Below are 14,472 nucleotides of genomic sequence, written 5' to 3' on the forward strand. Positions count from 1 at the left end.
CCTTGCTCATTTTGGAAAAATCCTTTTTGAAGGCAACACTGGCCAACAGGATTCCCACAAAAATCATTGCTTTCCCCAACAAGTGGGAAAGAGCGCCCTCTTCCGTCAGGCGAGAGCAAAAAGCATAAAAAGCTTACAGCACCTGGTATTCCCAGGCGGTCTCCCATCCAAGTACTAACCAGGCCCGCCCCTGCTTACCTTCCGAGATCGGACGAGATTGGGCAGTTCTCAGGGTAGTATGGCCGTAAGCCCTTGCTCATTATGGAAAAATCCTTTTTGAAGGCGACACTGGCCAACAGGATTCCCACAAAAATCATTGCTTCCCCCAAAGAGTGGGAAAGAGCGCCCTCTTCCGTCAGGCGAGAGCAGAAAAAGCTTACAGCACCTGGTATTCCCAGGCGGTCTCCCATCCAAATACTAACCAGTCCCACCCTTGCTGAGCTTCCGAGATCGGGGGGTCTCAGGGTAGTATGGCCGTAAGCCCTTGCTCATTTTGGAAAAATCCTTTTTGAAGGCGACACTGGCCAACAGGATCCCCACAAAAATCATTGCTTTCCCCAAAGAGTGGGAAAGAGCGCCCTCTTCCGTCAGGCGAGAGCAGAAAGCATAAAAAGCTTACAGCACCTGGTATTCCCAGGCGGTCTCCCATCCAAGTACTAACCAGGCCCGCCCCTGCTTAGCTTCCGAGATCGGACGAGATCGGGCGTTCTCAGGGTAGTATGGCCGTAAGCCCTTTCTCATTTTGGAAAAATCCTTTTTGAAGGCGACACTGGCCAACAGGATTCCCACAAAAATCATTGCTTTCCCCCAAAGAGTGGGAAAGAGCGCCCTCTTCCGTCAGGCGAGAGCAGAAAAAGCTTACAGCACCTGGTATTCCCAGGCGGTCTCCCATCCAAATACTAACCAGTCCCACCCTTGCTGAGCTTCCGAGATCGGGGGTTCTCAGGGTAGTATGGCCGTAAGCTCTTGCTCATTTTGGAAAAATTGTTTTTGAAGGCGACACTGGCCAACAGGATTCCCACAAAAATCATTGCTTTCCCCAACAAGTGGGAAAGAGCGCCCTCTTCCGTCAGGCGAGAGCAGATAGCATAAAAAGCTTACAGCACCTGGTATTCCCAGGCGGTCTCCCATCCAAGTACTAAACAGGCCCACCCCTGCTTAGCTTCCGAGATCGGACGAGATCGGGCGTTCTCAGGGTAGTATGGCCGTAAGCCCTTGCTCGTTTTGGAAAAATCCTTTTTGAAGGCGACACTGGCCAACAGGATTCCCACAAAAATCATTGCTTCCCCCAACAAGTGGGAAAGAGCGCCCTCTTCCGTCAGGCGAGAGCAGAAAGCATAAAAAGCTTACAGCACTTGGTATTCCCAGGCGGTCTCCCATCCAAGTACTAACCAGGCCCTCCCCTGCTTACCTTCCGAGATCGGACGAGATTGGGCAGTTCTCAGGGTAGTATGGCCGTAAGCCCTTGCTCATTATGGAAAAATCCTTTTTGAAGGCGACACTGGCCAACAGGATTCCACAAAAATCATTGCTTCCGCCAAAGAGTGGGAAAGAGCGCCCTCTTCCGTCAGGCGAGAGCAGAAAAAGCTTACAGCACCTGGTATTCCCAGGCGGTCTCCCATCCAAATACTAACCAGTCCCACCCTTGCTGAGCTTCCGAGATCGGGGGTTCTCAGGGTAGTATGGCCGTAAGCCCTTGCTCATTTTGGAAAAATCCTTTTTGAAGGCGACACTGGCCAACAGGATTCCCACAAAAATCATTGCTTTCCCCAACAAGTGGGAAAGAGCGCCCTCTTCCGTCAGGGGAGAGCAGAAAGCATAAAAAGCTTACAGCACCTGGTATTCCCAGGCGGTCTCCCATCTAAGTACTAACCAGGCCCGCCCCTGCTTAGCTTCCGAGATCGGGCGTTCTCAGGGTAGTATGGCCGTAAGCCCTTGCTCATTTTGGAAAAATCCTTTTTGAAGGCGACACTGGCCAACAGGTTTCCTACAAAAATCATTGCTTCCCCCAACAAGTGGGAAAGAGCGCCCTCATCCGTCAGGCGAGAGCAGAAAGCATAAAAAGCTTACAGCACCTGGTATTCCCAGGCGGTCTCCCATCCAAGTACTAACCAGGCCCGCCCCTGCTTAGCTTCCGAGATCAGATGAGATCGGGCGTTCTCAGGGTAGTATGGCCGTAAGCTTTTGCTCATTTTGGAAAAATCCTTTTTGAAGGCGACACTGGCCAACAGGATTCCCACAAAAATCATTGCTTCCCCCAACAAATGGGAAAGAGCGCCCTCTTCCGTCAGGCGAGAGCAGAAAGCATAAAAAGCTTACAGCACCTGGTATTCCCGGGCGGTCTCCCATCCAAGTACTAACCAGGCCCGCCCCTGCTTAGCTTCCGAGATCGGACGAGATAGGGCGTTCTCAGGGTAGCATGGCCGTAAGCCCTTGCTCAGTTTGGAAAAATCCTTTTTTAAGGCGACACTGGCCAACAGGATTCCCACAAAATCATTGCTTCCCCCAACAAGTGGGAAAGAGCGCCCTCTTCCGTCAGGCGAGAGCAGAAAGCATAAAAAGCTTAAAGCACCTGGTATTCCCAGGCGGTCTCCCATCCAAGTACTAACCAGTCCCGCCCCTGCAGAGCTTCCGAGATTGGGGGGTCTCAGGGTAGTATGGCCGTAAGCCCTTGCTCATTTTGGAAAAATCGTTTTTGAAGGCGACACTGGCCAACAGGATTCCCACAAAAATCATTGCTTCCCCCAACAAGTGGGAAAGAGCGCCCTCTTCCATCAGGCGAGAGCAGAAAGCATAAAAAGCTTACAGCACCTGGTATTCCCAGGCGGTCTCCCATCCAAGTACTAACCAGGCCCGCCCCTGCTTACCTTCCGAGATCGGACGAGATTGGGCAGTTCTCAGGGTAGTATGGCCGTAAGCCCTTGCTCATTATGGAAAAATCCTTTTTGAAGGCGACACTGGCCAACAGGATTCCCACAAAAATCATTGCTTCCCCCAAAGAGTGGGAAAGAGCGCCCTCTTCCGTCAGGCGAGAGCAGAAAAAGCTTACAGCACCTGGTATTCCCAGGCGGTCTCCCATCCAAATACTAACCAGTCCCTCCCCTGCTGAGCTTCCGAGATCGGGGGTTCTCAGGGTAGTATGGCCGTAAGCCCTTGCTCATTTTGGAAAAATCATTTTTGAAGGCGACACTGGCCAACAGGATTCCCACAAAAATCATTGCTTTCCCCAAAGAGTGGGAAAGAGCGCCCTCTTCCGTCAGGCGAGAGCAGAAAGCATAAAAAGCTTACAGCACCTGGTATTCCCAGGCGGTCTCCAATCCAAGTACTAACCAGGCCCGCCCCTGCTTAGCTTCCGAGATCGGACGAGATCGGGCGTTCTCAGGGTAGTATGGCCGTAAGCCCTTGCTCATTTTGAGAAAATCGTTTTTGAAGGCGACACTGGCCAACAGGATTCCCACAAAAATCATTGCTTTCCCCAACAAGTGGGAAAGAGCGCCCTCTTCCGTCAGGCGAGAGCAAAAAGCATAAAAAGCTTACAGCACCTGGTATTCCCAGGCGGTCTCCCATCCAAGTACTAACCAGGCCCGTGTCAGGTTCAAACTCCTGTGACACTTGTAAAAACACTTAAATACAGAAATACAGAAGAGACAGACAACAATATTCAAAGATACTCGCAGCGAGGAGACTGAAACCACATACCCAGTGACATTCCGCTCCACTCTGAATATGCAGTTCACACTCCTCTCCTTTTATTCTCTTTCGGGGGTCCCTACTACATGGTCGTGCAACTCTAAGGAGGGGGGGAGAAGGCAGTTGCACGAGCTGTATTTGTTTGTCTATGTGTGTGTGTATGTGAGAGCAACTACTTTTAATGTTTTATGAGTTCTTATCTTGACACATTCTTGCAGGATTAACATGAGCATTTGCAGAGTCGCTGTTGGTGCATCCAGGCACCTCCAGGACCTGGGGGTCACTGGGGGGTCTTTGATCAGGGTCACGGGAACATTCCTTCTTCAGCACATTCAAACACTTTCTATTGTCTAAGCAAATGGATATAAGGGTGATAACTAACAAATTAATACCTGTATCTACATTTTATTCTAACATTTCCCTCCTGTTTATCACGCTTTTATCTGTTTGCAGTTGCTCTTCGGGTTTCTTCTCGGTTGTTTCCTCGCTCTATTGTCAGAAAATATGCTTACATTTAAACGGAAGTGTTCTCGTCATCTGAGTCAAAGTACAAGTCAGAAACACGTCAGGAGCATATCTATAATGGCTGTCCTAGTCATCATCACTGTCATCGCTGCCACCTGCCACCAGTAGGGGGTACATTTCATTTACGGTGAAGAAAATAAGTATTTGAACACCCTGCTATTTTGCTATTTCTCCCACTTAGAAATCATGGAGGGGTCTGAAATTTTCATCGTAGGTGCATGTCCACTGTGAGAGAGATAAACTAAAAAGAAAAATCCAGAAATCACAATGCATGATTTTTTAGCAATTTATTTGTGTGATACAGCTGCTAATAAGTATTTGAACACCTGAGAAAATGAATGTTAATATTTGGTACAGTAGCCTTTGTTTGCTATTACAGAGGTCAAACGTTTCCTGTAGTTTTTCACCAGGTTTGCACACACTGCAGGAGGGATCTTGGCCCACTCCTCCACACAGATCTTCTCTAGATCAGTCAGGTTTCTGGGCTGTCGCTGAGAAACACGGAGTTTGAGCTCCCTCCAAAGATTTTCGATTGGGTTCAGGTCTGGAGACTGGCTGGGCCATGCTAGAACCTTGATATGCTTCTTACGGAGCCACTCCTTGGTTTTCCTGGCTGTGTGCTTCGGGTCGTTGTCGTGTTGGAAGACCCAGCCACGACCCATCTTCAATGCTCTGACAGAGGGAAGGAGGTTGTTCCCCAAAATCTCACAATACACGGCCCCAGTCATCCTCTCTTTAATGCAGTGCACTCGTCCTGTCCCATGTGCAGAAAAACACCCCCAAAGCATGATGCTACCACCCCCATGCTTCACAGTAGGGATGGTGTTCTTCGGATTGTACTCTTCATTCTTCTTCCTCCAAACACGCTTATTGGAATTATGACCAAAAAGTTCTATTTTGGTCTCATCTGACCATAAAACTTTCTCCCATGACTCCTCTGTATCATCCAAATGGTCATATGCAAACTTAAGACGGGCCTTGACATGTGCTGGTTTAAGCAGGGGAACCTTTCGTGCCATGCATGATTTCACATCATGACGTCTTAGTGTATTACCTACAGTAACCTTGGAAACGGTGGTCCCAGCTCTTTTCAGGTCATTGACCAAGTCCTGTCGTGTAGTTCTGGGCTGATTCCTCACCTTTCTTAGAATCATTGAGACCCCACGAGGTGATATCTTGCATGGGGCTCCACTCCGATTGAGATTGACCGTCATGTTTAGCTTCTTCCATTTTCTAATGATAGCTCCAACAGTGGACCTTTTTTCACCAAGCTGCTTGGTAATTGCTCCGTAGCCCTTTCCAGCCTTGTGGAGGTGTACAATTTTGTCTCTGGTGTCTTTGGACAGCTCTTTGGTCTTCGCCATGTTACAAGTTAAAGTCTTACTGATTGTATGGGGTGGACAGGTGTCTTTATGCAGCTAACGACCTCAAACAGGTGCATCTGATTCAGGATGATACATGGAGTGCAGGTGGACTTCTAATGGGCAGACTAACAGGTCTTTCAGGGTCAGAATTCTAGATGATACACAGGTGTTCAAATACTTATTTGCAGCTGTATCACACAAATAAATTGTTAAAAAATCATGCATTGTGATTTCTGGATTTTTCTTTTTAGTTTATCTCTCTCACAGTGGACATGCACCTACGATGAAAATTTCAGACCCCTCCATGATTTCTAAGTGGGAGAAATAGAAAAATAGCAGGGTGTTCAAATACTTATTTTCTTCACTGTACCTTGTTGTTATTAGTGCCATGGCTAAATTCACAGTCCAGGTGATTCTAACCTTCAGGATAGGGATACAACATCCACATAAGGCACACAAAAGAAGGGCAACAGCGAGTGCAATAAGCACGGACATCACGTAAGGGGACCATTGTCTCCAAAATGCTCTCCACCAGTCACCAAACACCTCAGTGTCAACACCAGAGTGTTCCTTCATCTTGGTGTTTAGCGCCTCTAAATCAGAGATCGCACGCATCAGCATTCCTGTGGAATCTGTATTGTTGGGGATGGACATGCAACATTGGTCGCCAAACATGGCGCACACTCCTTGCTGATGTGCCAGCAGTCCATCCAAGGCGATGCGATTCTGGAAGGCCATGAGTGACATGGCATGGAGTTGTTCTCCAATTGCTGTGAGTCCGGCCTCGGTGTAGTTCCCAAGCTTTTGTATGTCATAGTGGAGGTAGTTCATCCTATCCACATTTTTGTTAACTTATCCATGGGATAATACTTTTCTCCAAACCCGCTGCAATCTGATTTACTAGTTTGTGTTCTGGTGGTACCCCTCGTGGCACGCTGATGGCATCGATGTAAGTGGGATTGTCTTTCATCATCTAGTCGGTGTCTGGAACCTCCCTTTTCGTTTGGAAGTAGTTTGGGAGGTGATGTTCATCTGCTTCAACGATAGCATTTAGTAACATGTCAACACTCATAGGGTAAATGGATACTGGAATCAGTTATGTCACTACTGCACATGTTCCGCTCATGTTATATACAATGTCATAGTGGTATTTGTCTCTACATCAACACCACACGTCTGCTCTCTTGTACTGTTTGTGTGTGTGCGTGTGTGTTCGTGTGTGTGCGTGTGTGCGTGCGTTACTGTCAACTTCATTGTCATCCTTGGCATCAGATGAGTCAGAGTAGGCATGATCCCATCACACCCCACCTCCTTGCTTTCTTCCACCTTGCTTGTTAAGAAAGTCCTCCATCAAGTCTTTGGTCCAAAGTCTCCTTTGCTGCACATGCCATGGTCATATTGCTGTTCCAGTCTCTCCTCTGGATGTCCTCCTTGCAGGTGGCCATTTGTTGCCACTTCTAGATTCTGGTGCTTGGCTTGTCCTTGCATCACAGGTGTGATCCTGTCCAGTTCTAAATCGGCCACATTCCACTTTAGTGGCTGGTGATGTGATTGTCGTCACCATAAATACCATGTCAGCAACCGTCTTCTGAACTTTCAGTAGTCTTGGAAAGTGAGTCACAATGCATGTCTGGAGGTGATCGTTTGCTGTCAGAGCACAGTTCATGTGATGGATCTTCTTCAGGTCATGGTGAAGATAAAACTGGACACAATGGCATGGCTGATGAGATGAGAGGACTCATCATGCTGTTATATCAGGATGTTGTTGTTGGCAAAGCAAGGGTGGAGGTGTGCGATCAAGATCATGGTCCACTCCAAGACAATGAGGCACTGTATGGGAAAGACGAAGACACTGCAACTTGTTAGGAATACCAATCCTGTTACAATAGTGATCTTAGAACTAGGATGCATTGTTCGGTTTTCTGGCCAAGGGTATGTGCTATAATCTTCACTGCTCAGCACGATGCCTCAGAGTCTAGGACTCTGAAGTCCCCTGCATCACAGACTGGTCTTTACCTTCCTCGTCAGACTCCCGAACAATGACTACTTTACAATGGGCTTGATGTATCCAAGTGTTTCTTTCTGCAATTCTTAATGCTGTTGGTGTCGTTAACAGTACTTGATAAGGCCCTTCCCACTTGGGAGGGTACCAGTCTTTTCTTGTTCCACTTTTACTCAACACTCAGTCTCCTGGTGTCAATCTCATGTCTTCTATCAAAGTGGAATCGTCATCAGTTTCCTACACATTTCTGAACTGTGTCAACCTATAAGGTGTAACAAACAACGTTTCATATGGACTCAAACCATTTGTGCCGTTATGTTTATGTGTAATTTAACAAGGTCTAAACATTGTGTCCTTGGACACTGTTTCTTCCATGCATTTTCTGTTCTACCAGTCCTCCACTTTGGGGATGGCACGTGCTATGGTTCTTTAAGTCCATGTGGAACATTGTTCCTGTTTTCTTTCCTTTTTTTTCCCTTTCTTTTACAATTTGATTTACAAAGTGACTGCTGTAGTCTAATTCTGTTTCATTGAAAATATATTCCATGCAGATTAGATGAATACCATGTTAAACTGTGATCAGTACCTGTCAACCTCTAGTAAAGTTAGTATAAGGTCAGGACACAGCATCCTGTGCTGCTGCGTCTCGTGTTATCTTTCCAGAGATCATTGTGGGAGAACCAAAAAGCCAGGATGGTCTCAGGCATTTATGGCCATTCACTCATTGGAAAACTAAACTCAGGAGGTAATAAAGATAATGGGGTGAAGGAGCAAGTATCTGGTCCAGGAACAGGATCCTGGTCCATCTCATACACATAATCCCTATTCCATCCTATCTGAAGCCAATCTACAACAGCTCTGGGATGCAAGAATCAGGGCTGACCTTCCTTCACTTTTATTTAGCTCAATAAAGTCCATGTGTATTTGAAATTAATATCGTGGTTTTGGAAATTGGCCACACCTCGGTCACAAGTTGTCCTGGACGTTGTGTTTTGCACACGTTCAAAACGCTCTACAAAAATTTTTTGAATACGATTTTTTTTTTATTACGAATTAAAGTGGGTGTTAATAGTGTGACACATCCCCCCTGTTGAGACATGTGTAACACCGTGGCTCAAAATATCAGCCCACTTTTACACTTTTTTGGCAAGATTGGTTTCTTATCTGTCGACATATAAACATTTTTGTCCAGGGTTGCTTTATTCCTAAGCCAGTGGTCAATTTCCTGTTTTGGACTTTGTTGTTGCATATCAGCCAATATTTCAAAGTCTACTTGTAATCTTTCAGTTTCAAGATGGTTCAGTTCCTTTTAGTGCCGCTTGTTTTGCCATTTTATCAGCAAACACATTTCCTTAGGGTATTAGTATTATTTGTATGTCCCTTGTATTTACATGCAATGCAATTTGTTTTGGTAATTGCACCGCTTCTAGTAATGCTGTTAACAATCCTGCATGAGTTACTGGTTTTCCCGTTGATGTTATCATACATTTGTTTTGCCAATATTGTGCAAAGGTATGTACTGTTCAATATACCTATTGGCTATGGTATAATTTGTCACCTTTTGACCTTTCATTAATTTGCATGCTTCTGTAAGCGCTATGACTGCATAGCCTGTTATTGTTTTTACCCAAATCATTTTTCTTTGCGGAAACATCTACAAAAATCTCCTCTTTTTGTTAGTGCCTGAGCTAATAAGTCTGGTCTACATTTTGCAGTTTGTGTTGTTAGCTCATCATAATCATGTGTTTCGCTTTCCTAAGGGAGTGGTAGAAGGGTAGCTGGGTTGAGCGTAGTGCATCGCTCAAGTGTTAAGTGTGGTTGGGACAAAAGTGTCGCCATACAAGGCAGATGTCTAGCAGGAGACAAAAATATCATGTTAGTCTGTAATAGCAGGGTGGAAACCGCATGCACTTGTTTCCACGGCCATAGATGCTGCTATTACAGCCCGCACACAATGTAAGATGGCGCATGCTACTGCATCCAGCTTACAAGAGTAGTACGCTATTGGTCGTTTCTTTGCACCATACTCTTGTAGTAAGACTGAGTACATGACCTCAGTCTCACTTCACACCTTTATAATATACTGTTTGTTTAATGTTTTGCTGTAATCATGCAGTGCTAGAATCATACTTCCTACCAGTACTCTTTTTCACAGAATGCTTTTTTCTGCCTCCTCATTCCACTGTAAGAGTGACGTCATTTGTATACATTAAGTTTGTTAATGGTGACACTATTTGTGCATAGTTCGGAATCCAACATCTACATCTAATTAGTGAGTCCTAAGAAGGACATCATTTGTTTTACACACTTTTATGGCCTTCTTTTGCTAATTGATGCAACAAGGCTATTGTGTCTTCCTCACATGACTTCCTATCTGTTGACGCTAGTAGGATGTCATCTACATATAGTAATGTCTGGCTTTCATTTGGGGGTTAAACATAGACATAATGGCTATCATTGCTTGTGAATAAATCGTCGAGCTTTCACAATATCCTGGTGGTAGGCGTGTGTATGTATATTTTTCCTGCAAACGTAAATGCAAACCTAAACCTTCTTTCTCTATTGGAATGGAGAAGAATGCCTTACTGATGTCTACTATGGTGAACTATGTGACATCTGTTGATGAAGAATTTAACAATGTGTGTGGGTCAGGCACACAAGGTGCTCTTGCCACCACAGCTTGATTTACAACTTGTCCTGTATCATTCTCCATCCCACAGAGGGTGGCACTTTTTCCCACTGGAAAAATAGGGATGTTCCATTTTGAGTTGTTACATTCTACTAAGGCTTTAGCTTTTAACAATTCTTCTATCACTGGTTTTATTCCTTCATATGCATCTGGTTTTATTGGGTATTGCCTAACACATGGCCTGCAATCATTTTTAGCTTTAATTTGTACAGGTTGGGCACTTTTAATTAGTCCTACATCTGATGGACCTAGAGACCACAACGTTATTGGTAGGGAGTTGACCACTATTGTCAAATTTTCCTCCTGCTGTCCTGAGCCATGTATTGCCTGCAGATCTGAAATGTAGAAATTCATATCTGCAAGTTGTTCTACATGCTCCTGAGTCACAAAGGAATCTGATTGGATTACCATTCACTTCCAATGTGACTTCCGGTCGGGGATGTTCAAAGGCAAATATCTCTAGTAAATTTAGTTAGGTTTAGTTTTATCATTTGTTTCTGGTTGTATTTGTTAAGACACGCCTAGTCATGCTGAATATGGCTTTTGGTTCCTTTTGAACTGGCCTTTGACACAATCACGGGAGAAGTGGCCTTCTTCACCGCAATTCCAACATCCAGTAGTGTTGGGATAGCTTCGCACATTCTGTCTACCTGTTCCTCTACCTCTTCCTCTGACTCTCCCTTGACTTTGAAAGAGGATTTCTCCGTCATCTATAACAAAGGTGTCTATTTTTTGCATCTTATTTTTGTTACTTAACACCTTTTCTGCATGCTGCGCGTATGTGATATAGTCTGCCATAGTTGTTGTGGGCATTCCGATGAAATGTTTATCAACCCACCCTTTTATGCCAGGATTTGAATTAACATGTATCGCGTCTGCATTAGGGTTTGTTACCTCTATCTTTGGAAACGCATCGGTTTCCGGTGAAACCCGAGGTGGTGATTTAGGAGAAAATACTTCTCCCATCTGTTTTGACCACTCAACAGAAAAAGGTTTAGCTCTTGTTTGTGGTGGGTATGGCGCTGATGGTCTGACATCGTGGTTGTCATAATGTGGGGGTTCAGGGAACTGTGGATACAATCGTGATTGTCCACCTACTACACCATCATTTTGACTACTATTGCTCACTCCTTTAGTTGGCATAACCCTACTTTCGTTACCTTCCTTTCGTGTAAAAAATGTGTCTGAGTCTTTCTCCTCTTTTACTTTTCCTTCATCTCTCTGATATTCCTGAAGTAAAACTTCCCTTGCTATCTTGTATAACTCTTCCTTTTTACAACCTTTACTTTCTGCTTTTTCTCTCGCCTTCCTTTCTTCCATCTTCGCCTCACCTTTTTGCCTTTTCTCTGCCAACTCCTTCCAATATGATAGGTCATCATACCCTTCCTTTTGCATTTTATTGGTTTGATTCTTGTTCTTTTTCGCAATATCTTGTTGCAATTTAATTAATTTAGGGATCGATAATTGTCCGTCAAAACCATACTTGTTAATCCATATTTCTAGATGTTTTATTTTGGTTGGTTGGTGTTGAAACACGTAACACCAATCCTTGCAATTCAGTTCCTCCCTTTTGACTTGTGGTTTCCCACTTTTATTTCCCATCTTGGGAATATTTTGGTCCCTGTTGTGATGAGCTTCCTAGGGAAAACTAACAACAGGGTTGTTTGTCAGTGAGAGAGTAATGAACTTTTCTTTGAGGTAATTCTCAAGCTTCTACCCCGGTGAGGGCGGAGAATTCTTGCCTCTGCTTCCTCAAAGACTTACTCTTTTTCTCACCCTTTAATATGAAGACCTGTCTAGTGACAAAATCTCCCATTCACACACTCATTCGTACTTTGAAAACGTTTTCACATTCAAACCTCGAAAAGGCCTTTCACCGACATGACCGTCAACTCCGTCTTTGTACAAAAACTGCCAACTCTGTCTTATTGTGAAAGACTGCCAACTCCGTCTTAATACAAAAAACTGCCAACTCCGTCTGATCACACAAGACAACTCCTTTCTATGGCAGGAACACTGTGGGTCCGTCTTATTACACAAGACAACTCCTTTCTACAGTCAGAACACTGCCGGGTCCGTCTTATTGCAAAAAGACTGCAAGTCCGTCTTACTGCAAAGACTGCCAAGTCCGCCTCATCGCAAAAGACTGCCAGGTCGTCTTCCTACAGAAGACTGTCGAGTCCGTATCTTTTGCTTGCCAGCGACTAGTATACACAAGGCTTTTAGCACTGGGTGACAAACCTTATTGACCTGCGGGCCGCACTCAGCTCTAAGGGTCAAAAACACTTAGCGGGCTGCATGCGGACCCCAGGTCTCAGTTTGCCCACCCCTGCTTTAAAACAAAGGGACTCACACTCTGATCAAAAGTGTCTTACTGTTTGTTGTCTTCTCTTCCGTCGGTATCCCGTCAACCTTCAGCTTCCAGTTGTTGAGCTGAGAAGACAGCCCATCAAAGGGTTTTGTCTGCCGTGGCCACGGCCTTTCTGTCTTGTCCGCTCCACAACTGGACTCCTCAGGTATCTTGGGATCCGGCTCGAAGGACCAAGTAAATGTCAGGTTCAAACTCCTGTGACACTTGTAAAAACACTTAAATACAGAAATACAGAAGAGACAGACAACAATATTCAAAGATACTCGCAGCGAGGAGAGTGAAACCACATACCCAGTGACATGCCGCTCCACTCTGAATATGCAGTTCACACTCCTCTCCTTTTATTCTCTTTCGGGGGTCCCTACTACATGGTCGTGCAACTCTAAGGAGGGGGGGAGAAGGCAGTTGCACGAGCTGTATTTGTTTGTCTATGTGTGTGTGTATGTGAGAGCAACTACTTTTAATGTTTTATGAGTTCTTATCTTGACACATTCTTGCAGGATTAACATGAGCATCTGCAGAGTCGCTGTTGGTGCATCCAGGCACCTCCAGGACCTGGGGGTCACTGGGGGGTCTCTGATCAGGGTCACGGGAACATTCCTTCTTCAGCACATTCAAACACTTTCTATTGTCTAAGCAAATGGATATAACGGTGATAACTAACAAATTAATACCTGTATCTACATTGTATTCTAACAGCCCGCCCCTGCTTAGCTTCCGAGATCGGACGAGATCGGGCAGTTCTCAGGGTAGTATGGCCGTAAGCCCTTGCTCATTATGGAAAAATCCTTTTTGAAGGCGACACTGGCCAACAGGATTCCCACAAAAATCATTGCTTCCCCCAACAAGTGGGAAAGAGCGCCCTCTTCCGTCAGGCGAGAGCAGAAAAAGCTTACAGCACCTGGTATTCCCAGGCGGTCTCCCATCCAAATACTAACCAGTCCCACCCCTGCTGAGCTTCCGAGACCGGGGGTTCTCAGTGTAGTATTGCCGTAAGCCCTTGCTCTTTTTGGAAAAATCCTTTTTGAAGGCGACACTGGCCAACAGGATTCCCACAAAAATCATTGCTTTCCCCAACAAGTGGGAAAGAGCGCCCTCTTCCGTCAGGGGAGAGCAGAAAGCATAAAAAGCTTACAGCACCTGGTATTCCCAGGCGGTCTCCCATCCAAGTACTAACCAGGCTCGCCCCTGCTTAGCTTCCGATATCGGACGAGATCGGGCGTTCTCAGGGTAGTATGGCCGTAAGCCCTTGCTCATTTTGGAAAAATCCTTTTTGAAGGCGACACTGGCCAACAGGATTCCCACAAAAATCATTGCTTTCCCCAAAGAGTGGGAAAGAGCGCCCTCTTCCGTCAGGCGAGAGCAGAAAGCATAAAAAGCTTACAGCACCTGGTATTCCCAGGCGGTCTCCCATCCAAGTACTAACCAGGCCCGCCCCTGCTTAGCTTCCGAGATCGGACGAGATCGGGCGTTCTCAGGGTAGTATGGCCGTAAGCCCTTGCTCTTTTTGGAAAAATCCTTTTTGAAGGCGACACTGGCAAACAGGATTCCCACAAAAATCATTGCTTTCCCCAAAGACTGGGAAAGAGCGCCATCTTCCGTCAGGCGAGAGCAGAAAGCATATAAAGCTTACAGCACCTGGTATTCCCAGGCGGTCTCCCATCCAAGTACTAACCAGGCCCGCCCCTGCTTAGCTTCCGAGATCGGACGAGATCAGGCGTTCTCAGGGTAGTATGGCCATAAGCCCTTGCTCATTTTGGAAAAATCCTTTTTGAAGGCGACACTGGCCAACAGGATTCCCACAAAAATCATTGCTTTCCCCAACAAGTGG

At 45.6% G+C, this 14,472-nt stretch overlaps 11 non-coding genes and 5 pseudogenes across 11 annotated transcripts; all 16 read right to left on the reverse strand.

Moving 5' to 3' along the window:
- Positions 1-130: 130 nt before the first annotated feature.
- LOC144900317 (5S ribosomal RNA) lies at positions 131-250 on the reverse strand. Its single transcript, XR_013628652.1, has one exon. It is a non-coding gene; the product is annotated as a 5S ribosomal RNA (ribosomal RNA).
- A 123-nt stretch (positions 251-373) lies between these two features.
- Positions 374-482, reverse strand: LOC144900594 (5S ribosomal RNA; annotated as a pseudogene).
- A 130-nt stretch (positions 483-612) lies between these two features.
- On the reverse strand, positions 613-731 carry LOC144900520 (5S ribosomal RNA). The gene has a single exon (XR_013628773.1). It is a non-coding gene; the product is annotated as a 5S ribosomal RNA (ribosomal RNA).
- A 124-nt stretch (positions 732-855) lies between these two features.
- Positions 856-964, reverse strand: LOC144900587 (5S ribosomal RNA; annotated as a pseudogene).
- A 130-nt stretch (positions 965-1,094) lies between these two features.
- Positions 1,095-1,213, reverse strand: LOC144900825 (5S ribosomal RNA). The gene has a single exon (XR_013629012.1). It is a non-coding gene; the product is annotated as a 5S ribosomal RNA (ribosomal RNA).
- A 130-nt stretch (positions 1,214-1,343) lies between these two features.
- LOC144900418 (5S ribosomal RNA) lies at positions 1,344-1,463 on the reverse strand. The gene has a single exon (XR_013628750.1). It is a non-coding gene; the product is annotated as a 5S ribosomal RNA (ribosomal RNA).
- Positions 1,464-1,585: 122 nt separating this feature from the next.
- On the reverse strand, positions 1,586-1,694 carry LOC144900588 (5S ribosomal RNA; annotated as a pseudogene).
- A 130-nt stretch (positions 1,695-1,824) lies between these two features.
- Positions 1,825-1,933, reverse strand: LOC144900472 (5S ribosomal RNA; annotated as a pseudogene).
- A 130-nt stretch (positions 1,934-2,063) lies between these two features.
- On the reverse strand, positions 2,064-2,182 carry LOC144900809 (5S ribosomal RNA). The gene has a single exon (XR_013628996.1). It is a non-coding gene; the product is annotated as a 5S ribosomal RNA (ribosomal RNA).
- Positions 2,183-2,312: 130 nt separating this feature from the next.
- LOC144900340 (5S ribosomal RNA) lies at positions 2,313-2,431 on the reverse strand. The gene has a single exon (XR_013628675.1). It is a non-coding gene; the product is annotated as a 5S ribosomal RNA (ribosomal RNA).
- Positions 2,432-2,799: 368 nt separating this feature from the next.
- Positions 2,800-2,919, reverse strand: LOC144900318 (5S ribosomal RNA). The gene has a single exon (XR_013628653.1). It is a non-coding gene; the product is annotated as a 5S ribosomal RNA (ribosomal RNA).
- Positions 2,920-3,042: 123 nt separating this feature from the next.
- LOC144900577 (5S ribosomal RNA) lies at positions 3,043-3,151 on the reverse strand (annotated as a pseudogene).
- A 130-nt stretch (positions 3,152-3,281) lies between these two features.
- Positions 3,282-3,400, reverse strand: LOC144900120 (5S ribosomal RNA). The gene has a single exon (XR_013628454.1). It is a non-coding gene; the product is annotated as a 5S ribosomal RNA (ribosomal RNA).
- A 10,369-nt stretch (positions 3,401-13,769) lies between these two features.
- Positions 13,770-13,888, reverse strand: LOC144900290 (5S ribosomal RNA). Its single transcript, XR_013628625.1, has one exon. It is a non-coding gene; the product is annotated as a 5S ribosomal RNA (ribosomal RNA).
- A 130-nt stretch (positions 13,889-14,018) lies between these two features.
- Positions 14,019-14,137, reverse strand: LOC144900531 (5S ribosomal RNA). Its single transcript, XR_013628775.1, has one exon. It is a non-coding gene; the product is annotated as a 5S ribosomal RNA (ribosomal RNA).
- A 130-nt stretch (positions 14,138-14,267) lies between these two features.
- On the reverse strand, positions 14,268-14,386 carry LOC144899961 (5S ribosomal RNA). Its single transcript, XR_013628296.1, has one exon. It is a non-coding gene; the product is annotated as a 5S ribosomal RNA (ribosomal RNA).
- Between the last annotated feature and the right edge of the window lie 86 nt (positions 14,387-14,472).

The sequence above is a fragment of the Doryrhamphus excisus genome, linkage group LG9 (genome assembly GCF_037039965.1).
Source record: "Doryrhamphus excisus strain RoL-2023G ecotype Guam linkage group LG9, RoL_Dexc_Guam_v1.1, whole genome shotgun sequence".
NCBI lineage: Eukaryota > Metazoa > Chordata > Actinopteri > Syngnathiformes > Syngnathidae > Doryrhamphus > Doryrhamphus excisus.